This window comes from Hakea prostrata, chromosome 5 (assembly GCF_041222555.1).
Source record: "Hakea prostrata isolate BN-2017 chromosome 5, UWA_Hpros_2, whole genome shotgun sequence".
Lineage (NCBI taxonomy): Eukaryota > Viridiplantae > Streptophyta > Magnoliopsida > Proteales > Proteaceae > Hakea > Hakea prostrata.
This window is the reverse complement of record NC_142604.1, coordinates 45,227,603-45,244,167: the sequence shown is the minus strand read 5'-3', so window position 1 is coordinate 45,244,167 and position 16,565 is coordinate 45,227,603. Positions and strand designations below refer to the sequence as shown.

Sequence of the window (16,565 nt, the reverse complement as noted above, 5' to 3'; positions counted from 1 at the left end):
CTCTATCAAATAAAGATCTACAAAGTTGTGGTTGTTGTTGTTGTAGGTTCTTCCCTGCTCCTGGTTCTAGGAGTATCTTGGTTGTCCTTCTACAAGTACATGATCAAAACTTATCTGAGTAGTGGTTTATGTTGTTGTTGTAGGTCTCCCCCCCCCCCCCCGGCCTACCCGCAGTGGTTCTAGGTGTATCTTGAATGTCCTTCTACTCTCGGGAGGACGTTGACTCTATCAAATAGAGATCTACCAAGTCGTGGTTGTTGTTGTTGTAGGTTCCTCCCCTACTCTTGGTTCTAGGAGTATCTTGGATGTCCTTCTACAAGTACATGATCTGGACTTATCTGAGTAGTGGTTTATGTTGTTGTTGTAGGTCCCCCCCGGCTGCCCACGGTGGTTCTAGTGTATCTTGGATGTCCTTCTACAAGTACAAGATCCGGACTCATCCGATCTTGTTGTCAACTTTACTAATGTGCAATTTGGACGTTAGATGAGTTTTGGTTTCAGTTAAAGTTGAAGATCTGATGTATGTTTTCTACTTTCATGCCATAATTAAACTTACAAGTTGCTTACTCAACTTATTCATTTGGCTGCTTGTCAATTGTGGAGTCAAGTTTCATAGATATGATTTCTTATTTTAGGTTAATCTACAAATTCAATGATTGGTCAGTTTCAATTTCATTTGAAGTTGAAGGTTCAATTTTTGTTTTGTAGCTTCACGCACACCAATTAGAGTTAGACGACTCAGAAGCTTTACCCTTGCGTAAAATTTAGTTAAGCTTTTGAGGGGAAGTCTTGCCCTAGAAGGGTTACTATGTTATGTAATGTCATGAACATAATTGGCAAAGACATAAGCAATATTGGTTAGGACTTCCTTCCATTTGGCTGCTATAAGGTGGTGATTGTTTTTTTAAAGTAAAGGGAAGCAAAGAGATGATAGCATGGAAACACAAGGTTTGAATACAAGCATCCGAAACCAAGGAGAGGAATTTGACCAAACTATCATACATGCATTAGACAAGTTCATCCAAGCTAAGAAATTGGTCCATCCCAATAACACCTTAGAAATAAGCTGTAATTATAACATCAACTAATAAGCTCACAGGATATGTAATATGCATCCACCATCACAATCACTCAAATAAGCGAAAACATATCAAGTCCCCACACTTCAACCTATAGGCTTGGCATGAGTGTCTTGGCAATAGGAAAATACCAAGAGCTGACAGACTTCCTCAATGCAATAGAAATTGGAGTTGGAGGTAGATTCCATCCGACCATCTGCTTGGACAGCCAACAAAACCCCTATCAGTAGTGCTCCTAAATAGGGACCCTAGGCGCAAGAAAATGTTGGACTAGATGTGATCCAAATCCCATAGAGGATTGCTTCACACCAGAGACAATCAAACTTGACCAGATCTAAAGAGTAGGCACTACCATCTAAACGTATAGCAGCAAACAGACCAAGGCGATAAGCACAGAGCTTGCGTGAAAACTCTTTGGCACACACTGGTTGTGCAAGAACCTCCAGCGTCTCCATCTCTAATAGCTCAACTCCATGAAACACCATCAGAAAGGATAAACATTTTCCAAGTGAAGCCATTGAAGCCTTCAAATGGTTTCTTGTACACTGGCTTTGCAAGAACCCCGGTGGAGATTAAGGGTTGATGAACCTTCTTGCAGATCCAATTGTTAACGATTTAGAACTCAATGGTCACAGAAGCAATAGTCATGAATGGAACTAGAAAACTAAGATGAGAACACCAAAAAACAAATAAAACTAAGATGAGAATACCAAGAACAACAAAACACAAAGAGGGAAAACATACCACAAAGGGTGGAGACTGACATGCCAGTACGGCGGAGAAGAATCATGTCATAGGGGCAGAGAAGCTACATCTTGAAAAGTAATTGGTAGATCTGGAGACGGAAGTGGAGGGAAGGTTTTGCTTAAGTAAAGGGTGTCGGCATAGGAAACCTCAAGATTATTAGTGGCTTTAGCATTTTACGGACCCGTTAAAGAAGTTATGCTCCAAAACAGAGAGAACCACCCACAAATTTTGTGTTTAGAGGGTTTGTAGAATGTCTCACTTGAATTTCAGTAGAAAACACGCAATACCATATACATCAAACAATTCTTGAAATCTGTGATGACATGTTTAATTGGGTGATACAAATCCAGAACTGAATTGGTCTATTTTCTTTTCAGATCAACCTAGGGTTGGTAGATATGGGTGTTCAGCCTTTGTTTGATACGTTTGTGTGGTCATGAGCCTATTCTATGGGCCCACATGTTGGTGCCCCGGCTAAATAAAAAAATATTTAATTACTTTAATCAATGTAGAATCTGCCAGATTTAAGTTATAAGAGCATAATAGTCTTTTCTTATGCTTTGTATTTCAGTTTTAAGTGTCCTAGTCTAAGTTAATTAGTTTCTATTTTGAGTTTGTTTCAAAGATTGAAGTTAGAGTCCAGCTTGGAGTCCATATATTAGATCAGGACTTCCTCATTTTATGCAAAAATGGATTTGATAGAGAGAGACTAGACTGAATGTTGAATAAGAAAAGCTTCTTTCCAAGTAATTCCTCTTGTGCTTGTTAGTAATTCTTGGTTCTATCAATTGGGAAGTGAAGACCCAAGGCTGGCAATAACTCTAAAGGTGAACTCAAGCCTAGACACCTGTGGCTGGTTGAAGATCGGAGTTCAACCTTCATTCTCCAATTGAGTATTCCATCTTAACCAATTAACCCAACGAGGGAACTCACATGCTACTAACATTTGGTCAAGCTTAAATGGTCTGAGCATCCGTCAAGGGAACCCTAATGCTGAGTTAGATGGCATCTTGCGAAAATGATATCTTGATGATGCAAGTCAAAGTACAATTGGACAAAATCAAATGTTGATGAGTGTGCTTTGGAAAATCTTAGCATTGATGCAAATGGCATTAACTGTTGAATAGTGTTCTTTGAAAATTTTTGTCATTGGAGCAAGTGGCGTCTTTGAGGGAGAGCCAATCTCATATTGTGGAAGATTCCCTGGAATTAGGACTCAATCAAATAGAGGATTTCCCCACCTTTCTTGTACCCATTTGTAGAAATTGGATTTCGCTTGTGGTTGTAGTTGATGTTGATCATTCAATGTAGACACCGATGATGATGCTGCCATGATTCTTGTTGATTTTCTCTTTTCTCCGGCCTCGCCCATTGAAGCCAAGGTTTTGTTCTCTCTCTCATGTATTCAGTAGTCTATATCAGACATGACTTACATGCACTAGAGGTAGTCGAGGTATGGCCAATATTATTATACGGTCAAAAATAATCCTGTATGGAAAGCATAGTTGCTACACTCTCAAGTCTCAATCCTAAAGTGTCCCACCAGATGATACAAATATCATGGATAGTAAAAAAAAATTATACTTTAACCACCTAAGTTGATATCAATTGAATCCGAAAGTACTTTAGAAAGCTATACAATTGTTAGGGTTTAGGGTTTATAAGTACAATGTTGCTTAGAGCAGTACACCCCGAGTATCTAGTTTGGAATACTCAAACTATTGCTTTCAGCTATTATTTATAGAATAACACTAGATTCTACAGTTAATTAGATGCTTTCACAAAGACCCATTATATCATTAGATTATAACTAATCTGATGGCCTATATTAGAACAAACGTTGGTATAACTCAAATACCTCAACCATATTTGAGTGCGACTCAGATATTTGAATAACAATTTCCAAGAATATCTAAGAAGGATGTTGAAATATATTGTAGCTGGGATTTTTTATTTTTCTTTTTTGCATATGAAGCCCAAATTATTTGGTTAAGGTGAAATTCAAAGAGTACAAATTCTCTACTTACGAATAAAAGATTGTACTTTCTCATGCTTCATCACAAATTAAGAGATTAGAGGTGAATTCTCTTTGTAAATATGTGATGAAAAATTGTAAAGGGAGCACAATCCTCGGCCCTCATGGATAAAGATGATTTACTTAAATGCATTTAAGTGTTTCTCCACATTTCTCCACTTCCACTGGACAAAGAATTTCCCTTTCATTTCAATGACATTTCAAACAGGACAAAGAATCTTGCATAATAGTAGTTCTTGTGACTGGGTTTTTGGTCAATCGGTTCGACTATTGTGGTTTCAAGACATAGAATCTTCACTGTCAACTTACCTTGAAAGACCATTCATCAACTTTCCTTGCCTTTTTTTTTCTATGAAAATGATTTTGATCAATATGGTTTGTTGGTTAAGTTTTATGTATTGCTATCACTTTATCAAGATTGTTACTCAACTTCTTTCTCAGTGGTTCCCTTCTTGACTTCCTAAGCAGGGAAATGTGAGGCTGTGGCATCAAGAAGCTATTGATATTATTGAAGAAAAGATAATGACAATAACAATTTGAACAAAGCCTATTTTGTTTATTAACAAGTCTGAGAAGAAAAGGAAAAACAAAGTCGCAAAACAATATTTTTCAAGTACTTGCTGTTGTTTCTAATTGTTATCGGATCCACTACATTACAATAAGAAGGTGTTTGTTAGAGATAACGGATGCACAACCACAGAGAAGAACCACAAGCAAAATACATAAGAGGAATTTAACGTGGTTCGGAAAAATCATGCCTACATCCATCAGAGAAAAGAAGTTTCACTATTTAAGAAAATCTCACACTACTCTCACATCCACAAAGTGTTACCCTTTGCTTTCTTTTTTTTCTTCCTAGGTTATCCCATAGAGACTATTATAAAGAAACCTAAAACCCTAATCCCAATATAATTACAACTTAACACAGTACTAGTAATTGATCCAATCCCTGTTTTAATTACAAATACAATTAAAATTATAAACATGGACCCACAAAATACTTGACACCCACCCGCTCATCGGGTAGCAGGACCCTGTGTCTGTCTGCAACACAATGTGAAGTACAAGCCATACTCAACAATCTCCCACTTGGTGAATGCTTCACATGCTTCCTCAAACCCAAAGTAGTTGTACACCATTCAAACTTCTCAGAACTCACTGCCTTGGTAAGAAAATCAGCACTATTTACTTTTGTGTCAATTTTCTCCAGCATCACAACCTTTTCTTCTATCTTCTTTCTGATAAAATGGTACTGTATACTGATATGCTTGGTCCTTGCATGAAAACCTTTGTTTTTGGCAAAGAATATTGCACTCTTACTATCACACTTAATTGTTACTCCACCTTGCGTAAAACCAAGCTCTTTACACAACCTTCAAAACCAAATCACTTCCTTGGCAACATGTGTCAGGGCCATGTACTCTACCTCTGTAGTAGATAAGGTAACTATGCTTTGACTCTTGCTCATCCAATTGACAGCTCCGCCAAATAAGGAAACAACATATCCATTGGTAGATCTTCTACCATCAATGTTACCTCCCTAGTTAGCATCCATAGAGCATTGTAGCTCTACTGGTGGCTGACCCTTTGAGCTCTTCATGCCTTTATAGCATAACTCAAAATCAGATGTACTGCGAACATAGCGAAACACACGCTTCATTACCATCCAATGCTCTTTCCCTGGCTTGGACATATATCTGCTCAATACTCCCACTGCCTAGGCAATATTTGAACGAGTACAAATCATGACCTACATCAAACTCCTAACAACACTTGCATAGGGAATTGATGTCATCTCTTCTTCCTCCTTTTCAGTCTTGGGGCACTGGAGTGCTGATACTTACAATCTATAGGCATATGATTTTTTACTGGCTTGCTATTTGACATATTGAATTTCTCCAGAACATTTTCATTATATTGCTTTTGACTCAACCATAACCTTCCTTTTTCACGGTCCCTCTTAATCTGCATCCCCAAAATTAGATTTGTTGGGCCTAAATCCTTCATCTTAAATTGCTCTACTAGTAGTCCTTTAATTGTGCCAGTCATCTTCATATTGTTCCCAACAAGCAACATATCATCTACATACAAGGTTAGAATAACAAAGTTACCTTCTAACCTTTTTACATAGACACAATGATCAACATCACAACGATCAAACCGAAGCTTCAAGACATATGAGTCGAATTTCTGGTACCACATCCTAGCAGATTGGTTCAAGCCATACAAAGACTTATTTAATTTGCACAGTAAGTCTTCATTTCCTCTAACCACAAACCCTTTGGTTGCTTCATATAGATATCCTCCTCCAAATCACCATGGAGGAATGTAGTCTTTACATCCAGCTGCTCCATCTCCAAATTATATGCAGTTGCTATAGATAGAACAAGTCATATGGAATTTAATTTTGCAATAGGTGAAAATACCTCACCATAATCAACCCCTTCTATCTGAGAGTATCCATTTGCAGCCAACCGAGCTTTGTAGTGTTCTATCTCCCCATTTGCACCAACCTTTTCTTAAACACCCACCTGCATCCAATCGCCTTGCGATTTGCAGGTAGCCTCACCAAACTTCAACTTTTATTTTTATTTAGGGAGTTCATCTCATCTTTCATAGCCTCCTCTCACTGTTTGGTATCATCCAAGCTTCTAGCTTGCTTTATTGTGCTTGGATCGTCATCTATGAAATTCAAGGCATAATTATCATTACTAGCATAAGTGATACAATTCTCAGGTGTATACCTCTCTGATGGTCTTCTCTACCTCGTGAATCTCCTTAACCCCTGCTGCTTCAACCTCAGCCTCAACCTCTATTTCAAAATCTATATCCTCTGTCTCATCAAATTCGATAGATTCAAAATATTAATTTTCTGCTCCACTTTGTGTGCCGACTGACTGTTCTTCAAAACCCACATCTAACGTTACTGTCTGTGGCCTTTTTGGAGCATCTGGAAAAATCTAATTCAAATTTGATTCTTTGAACACAACATCTCTGGTGTAAGAGATACATCTAGTTTATGGATTCCACAACTTATATCCCTTTATACCATTCTTGTACCCAATAAAGATGCATTTCTCTGACATCATTTCAAACTTGTTTCTTTTCTCCTTTGGCACATGCACATATGCTTCACAACCAAACACTCTGATATGAGAAATATCTGGCCTCTTCCCAAACAATGCTTCAAATGGGGTTTGATCCTCCAAAGCTGATGTAGGGGACCTGTTTTTGAGATAACATGCAATAGCTATTGCTTTTGCCCAAAATTTAGCTGCTAAACTTACACCGCTTAACAAACATCTTGTTTTCTCCATGAGAGTCTGATTCAACCTCTCTGCCAATCCATTCTGTTGGGGTTTATATATTTATGTATTCTGCCTTGCAATCCCACTGTCCACTCAAAATTTGTTAAACTTTGTTGAACAAAATAATTTTCCGTTGTCAGTCCTCAGTACTTTGATTTTTCTGTCAAATTGATTTTCCACCAAGGCTTTGAACTCTTGAAAATTTTCAAACACCTCATATTTGTTCTACAAGAAGTATAATCATACATATCTTGAAAACATAAGTAAAAGAAACATTCTACCTCGATTTTCCAAGTGATGCATTAGGTGTACGTCCGAAGACATCAATGTGGATCAAGTCCAGAATGCCTTTTGCTACCTTCTTGGGATTTAAATGAAACCTGCTTTTGTTTCCCATATAGACAATGTTCACAGAAATTAAATCCCATAGAACATCTTGGCATTCCATCCACTAGTTTTTTTTGTTGTCAAGGTCTCTACTCCCTTCCAACCAATATGACCCAACTTTCTATGCCACAACATTGAAGGGTCCTCCACCTGCTCAGAGATATAGCTCTTGCCTTAAAGCAGTGTGTTGCACAATAGTTTCCACAGCTTCCCATGTCGTTCTCCTCTAACATTACCATAGACCCACGAGTTAGTTTGCATGAATACTTGTCACTGCTAAAACTGACACCAACATTTGCCATAGTTCCCACTGAGATAAGATTTCTGGTAAGACCAAGAATATGCACCACACTAGGCAAATCCTTAATTGTTCCATCTTTTATCTTCAGTCTCACCTTCCCACGACCAACTATATCAAGTTTATGTCATTTTCTATCCTCACTATACCCTCGAGACATGGCTCATAACTACAAAACCATTTTTTACGAGGTGTCATATGGAAAGATGCTCCAGTATTAATTATCCATTCCTTGCGATCACTCTGAAATGAACTACCTACTATGTTCATATCTCCTATGCCACTATCATCGTCCTTCTTTGTAGCAAAAGATGATATCTTATCTCGCTTTTCTGGGCCTACATTTTTACTTTTGTAATCCTTCCTCATGTGTCCAACTTTCTTGCACTTCCAACACGTAACTCTAGATTTATCTCGGGGTTTGGATCTGCCCTAGATTTACTTCTATCACCATATTTAGATTTCTCCCTACTTCTCCCTCTAACCACCAGAGCCTCACTCATGGTGCTTTTAGAACCCATCTTTCTCATCTCCTCGGACAACAAGGCTGCTACTACAGTCTTGAAAGATAGTTTGCTAATACCAGAACCAATCGAAATAATTATATGCTCCCACAAGTTAGGCAGTGAACAAAGTAAAGAAAAGCTTTATCCTCATCTAGATTAACATCTATAGATTCAAGTTGTCCACATATAGTATTAAATTCATTTAAATGCGTAGAAAATGAATTACCTTCACTCATCCACAGATTGTACAACTTCTTTCGCAAAAACAACCTATTCACGAGTGACTTGCTTAGATAAAGGCTTCCCAACTTCGTCCAGAGATCCATCGTTGTCTTTTCAGAAGTCACGTTTACCAAAACATTATCAGCAAAGCACAGCCATATTAGACTTCAAGCCTTCCGATCATTTTTATCCATTCCTTCATCTCAATAGACACCGCCTCTGATGGTTTGTCGTCTTCAACCATGTACCACAGATCTCTATCCACAAGTAAAGCCTCCATCTTTAGCTTTCAGAATTCGAAACCCTTTCCTCCAAACTTCTCCACATCGATCCGTAATTGACCAGTCGACATCTTTCACAGATCAGATTTGCGGATTATTCTTTGCCAAGAACACCCTATTGCAAATCCTAATTTGCAAAAGAAAAATAGCAAAACAAAGAATCTCAAGCTCTGATACCACTTGTTAGGGATAACGGATGCACAACCATGAACAGAGAATAACCACAAGCAAAATAAACAAGAAAAATTCCTTCCATTTGCCTGCTAAGGTTTTTTTTTTTTTTTTTTGGGAAAAAGTAACTTCATTCATTAGAAAGTAAAGGGAGCAAAGAGATTACAACATGGAAACACAAGGTTTGAATACAAGCATTCGAAACCAAGGAGAGAAATTTGACCAAACTATCATACATGCACTAGATAGGGTCATCCAAGCTAAGAAATTGATCCATCCCACTAACACCTTAGAAATAAAGCTATAATTGCAACACAACTAATAAGCTCATAGGATATGCAATACGCATCCACCATCATAATCTCTTGAATAATCGAAAACACCTCAAGTCCCCACACTTCAACTTGTAGGCTTGGCATGAATGTCTTGGCACTAGGCAAATACCAAGAGCCGACAATGTCCTCAGTGCAACTGAAATTGGAGTTGGAAGTAGATTACATCCGACCATCTGCTTGGACAGCCAATGAAACCCCTATTAGTAGTGCTCCTAAAAACAGACCATGGCCACAGGAAAATGTTGGACTAGATGTGATCCAAATTCCATAGAAGATTGTTTCAAACCAGAGACCATCAAATTTGACCAGATCTAAAGAGTAGGTACAACCATCTGAAAGAATAGCAACAAATAGACCAAGGCGATAAGCACGGAGCTTGCGTGAAAACTCATTGGCGCAAACTGGCTGTGCAAGAACCTCCTTGAATTTTCCAGTGTCTCCATCTCTAATAGCTTGACTCCATGAAACACCATCCGAAAGGATAAACATTTTCCAAGTGAAGCCACTGAAACCTTCAAACGGTTTCTTGCACACTGGCTTTGCAAGAACCCAGTAGAGATTAAGGGCTGATGAACCTTCTTGTAGATCCAATAGTTATCGATCTAGAACTCAATGGTCACAGAAGCAATAGTCATGAATGGAACTAGAAAACTAAGATGAGAACACCAAAAACAAAGAAAACTAAGATGAGAATACCAAGAACAACAAAGCACAAAGAGGGAAAACATGCCACAAAGGGCGGAAACTGACATGCCAGTACGGTGGAGAAGAATCATGCCACAGGGGCAGAGAAGCTACATCTTGAAAAGTAACTGGTCGAACTGGAGATGGAAGTGGAGGGAAGGTTTTTCCCTCTCACTACCAGGTTTCCTACAGCTCCTTACTCCCTCAATCAGTGCCAGGTTTTCCACCGCTGCGAGGCGCTAGGAATTTCCGCCACTTCTATTTATTTTTGGTGTAATTCCTTTCTTAGATCTCTCTTCCTTGTGCATGTGACTTTTGTGAACTTGGCTGCTAAGGGGTTTTATGGCAACGTTTTTGTTTCATTTCCTTGTTTTTAGGTAAGAAATAAATTTTCTTGTTTTGATACATTTCTTTGTTTCTCATTGTTTCCAGGTGTTGCAATCATGTACGGTCACACAAAATAAAGAAATATATTTATAAAATATTTATTTTGGATTCGGAAATTATTCGGATGGAGAATTATTCAAAATAATTCGATCAATTAATTTATCGATTCAGTCAGAAAGAGGGAAAATTAAAATTTGGATGCGGACTGAAGAATTATTGTTTGAGAAAAAGAAAAACATGTGAAAATTTTGGATGTTTAAGTCAAGCGAAGTTGTATGTAAGATTAACATACATACCCAACAGAGAGATTAATTATTAAAAAGAAAAAGAAAAACTATGGTTTTGAATTTTATAGGTTTAAAAAGTATTGCAAAAGAACATAGAACTCAGTTTCTTGAGTCTCGACTTTAACTATCATTCTCAAGTTGAGAATCTCAATCGGTCGGCAAAGAGAGAATTGTAGGGGAATGTGCAAAAATCTTTTGTAGAAGGAAGAATGGAAGAATCTTATAAAAGTTGGAGTTTTACTGTTTGTAATATCAAACAAATGAATCGCAACCCAAGCCACCAAAAGATCAGAGCCTAGGAGTGTGCAGAAATTGTTTGCAAAACGATCATATGGAGAAAATTGTAGAAGAAAGAAGAAGAAAGATTAACCCCAACGTGTTTGCAAGGAAAAATCGATGGTTTTTACCTTTTCTCTTATATTGTTATTAACTTGGCCAAATTATTTGCATATACTAGGTTCAGTAAGAATTAATCATGATTTTATTCATATGGGTAAAAGTCGAGAATTTAACCAAATCAATGGGAAAATTGTGGATGCAGGGGAATAAATTGTATCATTCAGATTGGGAGAATAATTCGCGAATTATTCACATAATTAATAAATAAGTACAATCTATAACAAAAAAAGAAGAAAATTGATGGCCGAGTGGTGGAAGGCGCTAGACTCAAGTTCTAGTCCGAGAAGGCCGGATTTCAAATCCCCTTTCTGATATATAATAGAAGGAAAATTTATAACCTACTCAAAAATAAATAATAAAAGGTTATTTTTTATACAGAAGAAAAAACAAGAATGTCCCTCTCTGCCTTTTCAAACTAGGTTGGCTGGAAATATTGGGCCACTGGAAAATCCCTTGGCTTTTGCATTTTTTTCTTCCTATGTCTAGACAACCACGATAGTGAAAGTTTGTGATGTTTAAATAATTTTCTTGGAATTAATTGTGTGTATTTTCCATATTATATTTTTAGAAAATGGTGTTTTTTTGGGGTCTCACTTCAGAAACCCAAGAATTTGCATTCGAGTTTATTAATAGGTCCTTCCAATTAATCTTTGAGTTTAAGATAATGATTACACACTATGTCAATCAAGGGTGATGGAGGTATAACCATCGGATTTTGAGAAGATCCAATGGTAAGCTTTAATTGGTAATGTAGCCATTATAAGCAACTGATCTATCCGATCATTCAATTTGGATCTTTGGATCGCGTGACCAAATGATTCAACAACTCACACTTTGATTGTGTATAGAGTTGTCTACACATAAAAGGTACCTATGTATATGGAATCATGACTGAGAGTGCCAACGTCTCATATATCTCAATTTTGTTATCTTTAGTTTATTTTCTAACATATGAAGGAAGAAAATAAAATTTAGAAGAAAGATGCAAAATTCAAGCCCTTCCCTCCTTCAATTATCTTTCAGTTTCATGTTCAGTCACAATTCTTTTGAATCTTCAACAAAGTTCGGCTTTAGACAGCCAACATTCAGCTGTCAAAGTCAATTATTGTGGTTGGGTCAATAGATCGAGTTGATCATCCAAGATATTTTAGTTCGTACATGTTATGGTTCAAACTCAAAGCTTGGCATACCTGAAATCCTTTTCAAAACCCAGAATAACGCGATCAATCCTGTGGCAAACCCTAAGTCACACATCAATGTCAGCTTGCCTTCAAAGACCATTCATTCAAGTTGGCACTGATTTTCTCAGAAACCCATTAAATAATGATAAGTGCATAAAGAATCACTAAATCAGAGAAACGAAGTAAAATTAAGCAGAAACTAATGTTCCTCAAGCTTGTGTTGTTCTTTCTTTTCCTTGAAGGGTTTGTAAAGTCACAACAAGAAGACCTTGATTTCACCTACAATGGCTTTCAAGCGGTTAACATGAGCTTGGACGGCTTAGCTCAGATTACAGACAATGGACTCCTAATGTTAGCAAACAACACTTTGCAACAGATGGGTCATGCCTTCTACCCCTACCCGATTCACTTCATGAATCTCTCCACTGGTACTGCTCTTTCCTTCTCTACTACTTTTGTATTTGCCATGTTCTCTCCGTTAGCAAAAGTAGGTGGCCCTGGTATTGCATTGGTGATTGCACCCTCAAAAGAGTTCCCAAATGCTTTACCAGCCAGTTATCTAGGCCTCTTCAACTCAACCAACATCGGCAAATCATCCAACCATATCATCGCAATCGAGCTCGATAGCGTTCAAAGCATAGAGTTCAATGATATTGATGCAAACCATGTCGGCATCGATATCAATGACCTGAAATCTGCTATATCTGCCACAGCTTCTTATTTCAGTGATGAAGAGAATAGGTATGTAAATCTAAGCCTTATCAGTGGAAAACCCTTGCAACTCTGGGTGGAATATTCTGGTTCAGTGAATCAACTTAATGTGACTTTAGCCCCCATTAATGTCCCTAAACCAACAATTCCACTGTTGTCCTTCAGAGTTGATCTTTCAAAGATCATAATGGATTCCATGTTTCTGGGCTTCTCCTCAGCTATATATGGCTTGCCCGTATCCTATTATATATTGGGTTGGAGTTTTAAGATGAATGGGAAAGCACGAGAGCTCAATCTCTCCCAACTACCTAAGCTTCCTCATCAGAAAAGAAGACATAAAACAAGCCCTAGGGTTTTTAGTGTTGGGTTTTCTGTGATGGTTGCTACTTTAGTGTTAGTCTTGATTTTCATCATTCGATTTATAGTGAAAAGGAAGAAAAAGTTTGCTGAAGTGCTTGAAGATTGGGAACTTGACTATGGACCTTACAGGTTCAAATATAAACATTTGTATAATGCCACAAAAGGATTCAAGGACAAAGAGCTTCTTGGAACTGGTGGCTTTGGTTGGGTATACAGAGGTGTATTACCAACGTCCAAGACAGAAGTTGCTGTGAAGCGACTCTCTCACAATTCGAGACAAGGCGAAAGAGAATTTGTTGCTGAGATTGTTAGCATCGGAAAATTGAGGCATCGGAACATTGTAACCCTCTTGGGCTACTGCCGACGTAAAGAAGAACTCCTTCTGGTTTATGATTTCATGCCCAATGGGAGTCTAGACAAACTGCTTTTTGGTAAGATGGTGTTGAGTTGGTATCAAAGATTTCGAATAATCAAAAGCATAGCAAAAGGGTTGTTGTATTTACATGAAGAATGGGAACAACTAGTGGTTCATAGAGACATAAAGTCCAGTAATGTGTTATTAGACAAGGAGCTAAATGGAAGATTAGGAGATTTTGGGCTTGCAAGACTGTATGACCATGGAACTAACCCTCAAACCACCCATGTAGTTGGGACAATCGGTTATCTTGCACCAGAACTATCTAAAACTGGCAAAGCAAACCCTAGAACGGATGTGTTTTCGTTTGGGGTTTTTCTGCTTGAAGTTGCTTGTGGTAGGAGACCCATAGAGCCAAAAGCATCTGAAGAGTGCATAGTGCTGGTGAATTGGGTTGTTTCATGTTGGTGCAAGGGCAGCATTCTAGATACTGTGGACCCAAAACTAGGAAGAAATTATGAAGTGAAGGAAATGGAGCTAGTGTTAAAACTTGGACTACTTTGCTCTCACTCTATTCCAATTGCTAGGCCAAACATGAGACAAGTTGTACGCCATTTGGAGGGAGAAGTTCCTCTACCAGAGTTACCATCTTTGTATAATAGAATAGTCACGACGGACTTGACTTTTGTGCCTTCAAATGGTTCTGGTGATGTCTCTGTTTGTGGTTCTAGTATTGGGAACGTAATGACTCGCTCATCATCCATTGCAGAATCTGTACTCTCTGGAGGACGTTGAGATTTCTTAAGGTTTCATTAGTGTTTGTTTTTCATTAGATATGTACAAGTTATATATGCTAATTAAACTCTATTTCATCCATATTCATTTATCAGTAATCTTTTTCTTTTTTTTGGGTAGAAAAGTCATATTATTCAAAATCGGGCAAAGCCAAGGCAGAGGAACATAAATCCAACAGCCAGGGGATAGAGGTGGGCCAAACAATTATGCCCACAAGTAACTGGGCCTTCCAGGCTAGGAAGTCATCAACATAATTGACATTCCTAGGAATACAAGAGAAAATACATTGTGCAAATAAAGTTTGAAGATGCAAAAATACAAGCGCAAATAAAGTTTGAAGATGCAAAAATACATTTATCAATAATCAATCAAGCCGATATCTGTTTACATGTCTATGTTGTTCCTTGTGAGGCTAGACCGTTGGAGTGCTAGCTAGTATTCTCAATGGAATCCACCACATGTCAAATTGACTATATTTTGTGTTTGGATCTTTTACCTTGGAGATGCATGTCTATGCACCCGTTACACCTCTCTATTACATAACCAAAGTAGCATTGATCGTTGCATTTCTAATTCATTTTGTCAGCATTTAGAAGTAAGCCCCACCCGTATATGTGATGGAAGAGGTGTAAGAGAAAGGACATTGCTCTACTCCCAAGGTAAAGGATCCAGACTCGCAGTAACCTCTAGTTTGCAGAGAACACCACCAATGATATCATGATCTTCTCTCTCTTGCAGTGTTATTAAGGACTTCTCTTTCATCGCTTGTTGCATTTCCATCCACAAGATAACTCTTTAAGCAAGACCCAAGTCGCCTCTGCAATAAAGAAATGAAAATCTATATAATTGGAAAATTAATGCTTAAAACATAACATGAGGCACAAGCAATGGCTGCAAGCTCACAATAAGGAAAAAGAAGGGACGGGAAGTGTAGACAGTGGCTTACCCAGAAGTGGTTTGATTCGTTCTTGGATCTCTCCTCATCTGATGGAATGTAGTCATAACCTACCTTTCTTTCTCTATTGGTTCTCAAATCCATCTCCTCCGACCAACCTTTCTCTTCGGAATGAGAGCTCCGTAACTGTTGAGCATAGGCAAGAAGCTGTGCCTTTCGATCAGAACCATATCTAGATGATATTGAAGGGATAGAGGAGCAATGCTTTTGTCTATTCAAATTGCAGGAATTGGATTTCCTATGCAGATTATTATGGTTTGCAGAAGTTGGAGTTTCAACGTAGAAATTGACGATGACGCTGCCATGCTTAATCTTGCTGGATTTCTTCTCCCTTATCTCTTTCTCTCCCTTTCCCTTGCCCATTGAATCTGCTGGGTTCTTTGGGAAGAACATGAACTGCGAAATAATGAAATTAAGCTGTTTATGCATGTTAATGGTTTTCAGTTGTAACGAAGCTAGTCAGTTTCCGCATCCCTCGCTCCCTCGCTGGCCCATCGAAATATGGAATTAATGAATTGTTGAGTAAATTACATACATAACTCCCCGATCCTCGATCTGCAATCAGTTAAATTTATTATTTCTGAAAGATATAAATACATTGCTACTATTGAGTATTAAAGTTAAAAAATGATTGCTAAATAAATATTTGAAATGCCAATTTTACTTTTCCTTTCTATATTTAAATATTTTTTAGATACAGATTTTTCTCTCTTCCCTTTATTCTATTCGCTCCTATCTCATTTTCTACTTCTTTCTTTTTCTTTGGCTTCGATGGCCCTTATGGTATGACTTCTTTAGCCTTCCAGTTAAATTGGACAATTTATCTTCTCACGTTTCTTAGAAAAATGTCACGGATTCATTATCTAAGACTTGACTTCTTATTATTATTTTTTTATATTCTATTTTTGTCATTTTTTGAATTGAAAAGTTTTATGAAAAAGAAAACTCCAAATTTTTTTTTTGTGTACACATGTTTTAAAAGCATTTACCATTTTTCATCAAATATTAATATTTAATTAATGTGTGAACTATTCCTTGTTAGAGGAAACTTATATAAAAATTTCCTAAGTTTGTAAACTATT

General features: G+C 37.6%; 1 pseudogene; it reads left to right on the top strand.

Annotated features, from left to right (window-relative positions):
* The first annotated feature begins 12,509 nt into the window (after nt 1-12,509).
* On the top strand, nt 12,510-14,528 carry LOC149016093 (L-type lectin-domain containing receptor kinase IV.1 pseudogene; annotated as a pseudogene).
* Nucleotides 14,529-16,565: the final 2,037 nt, after the last annotated feature.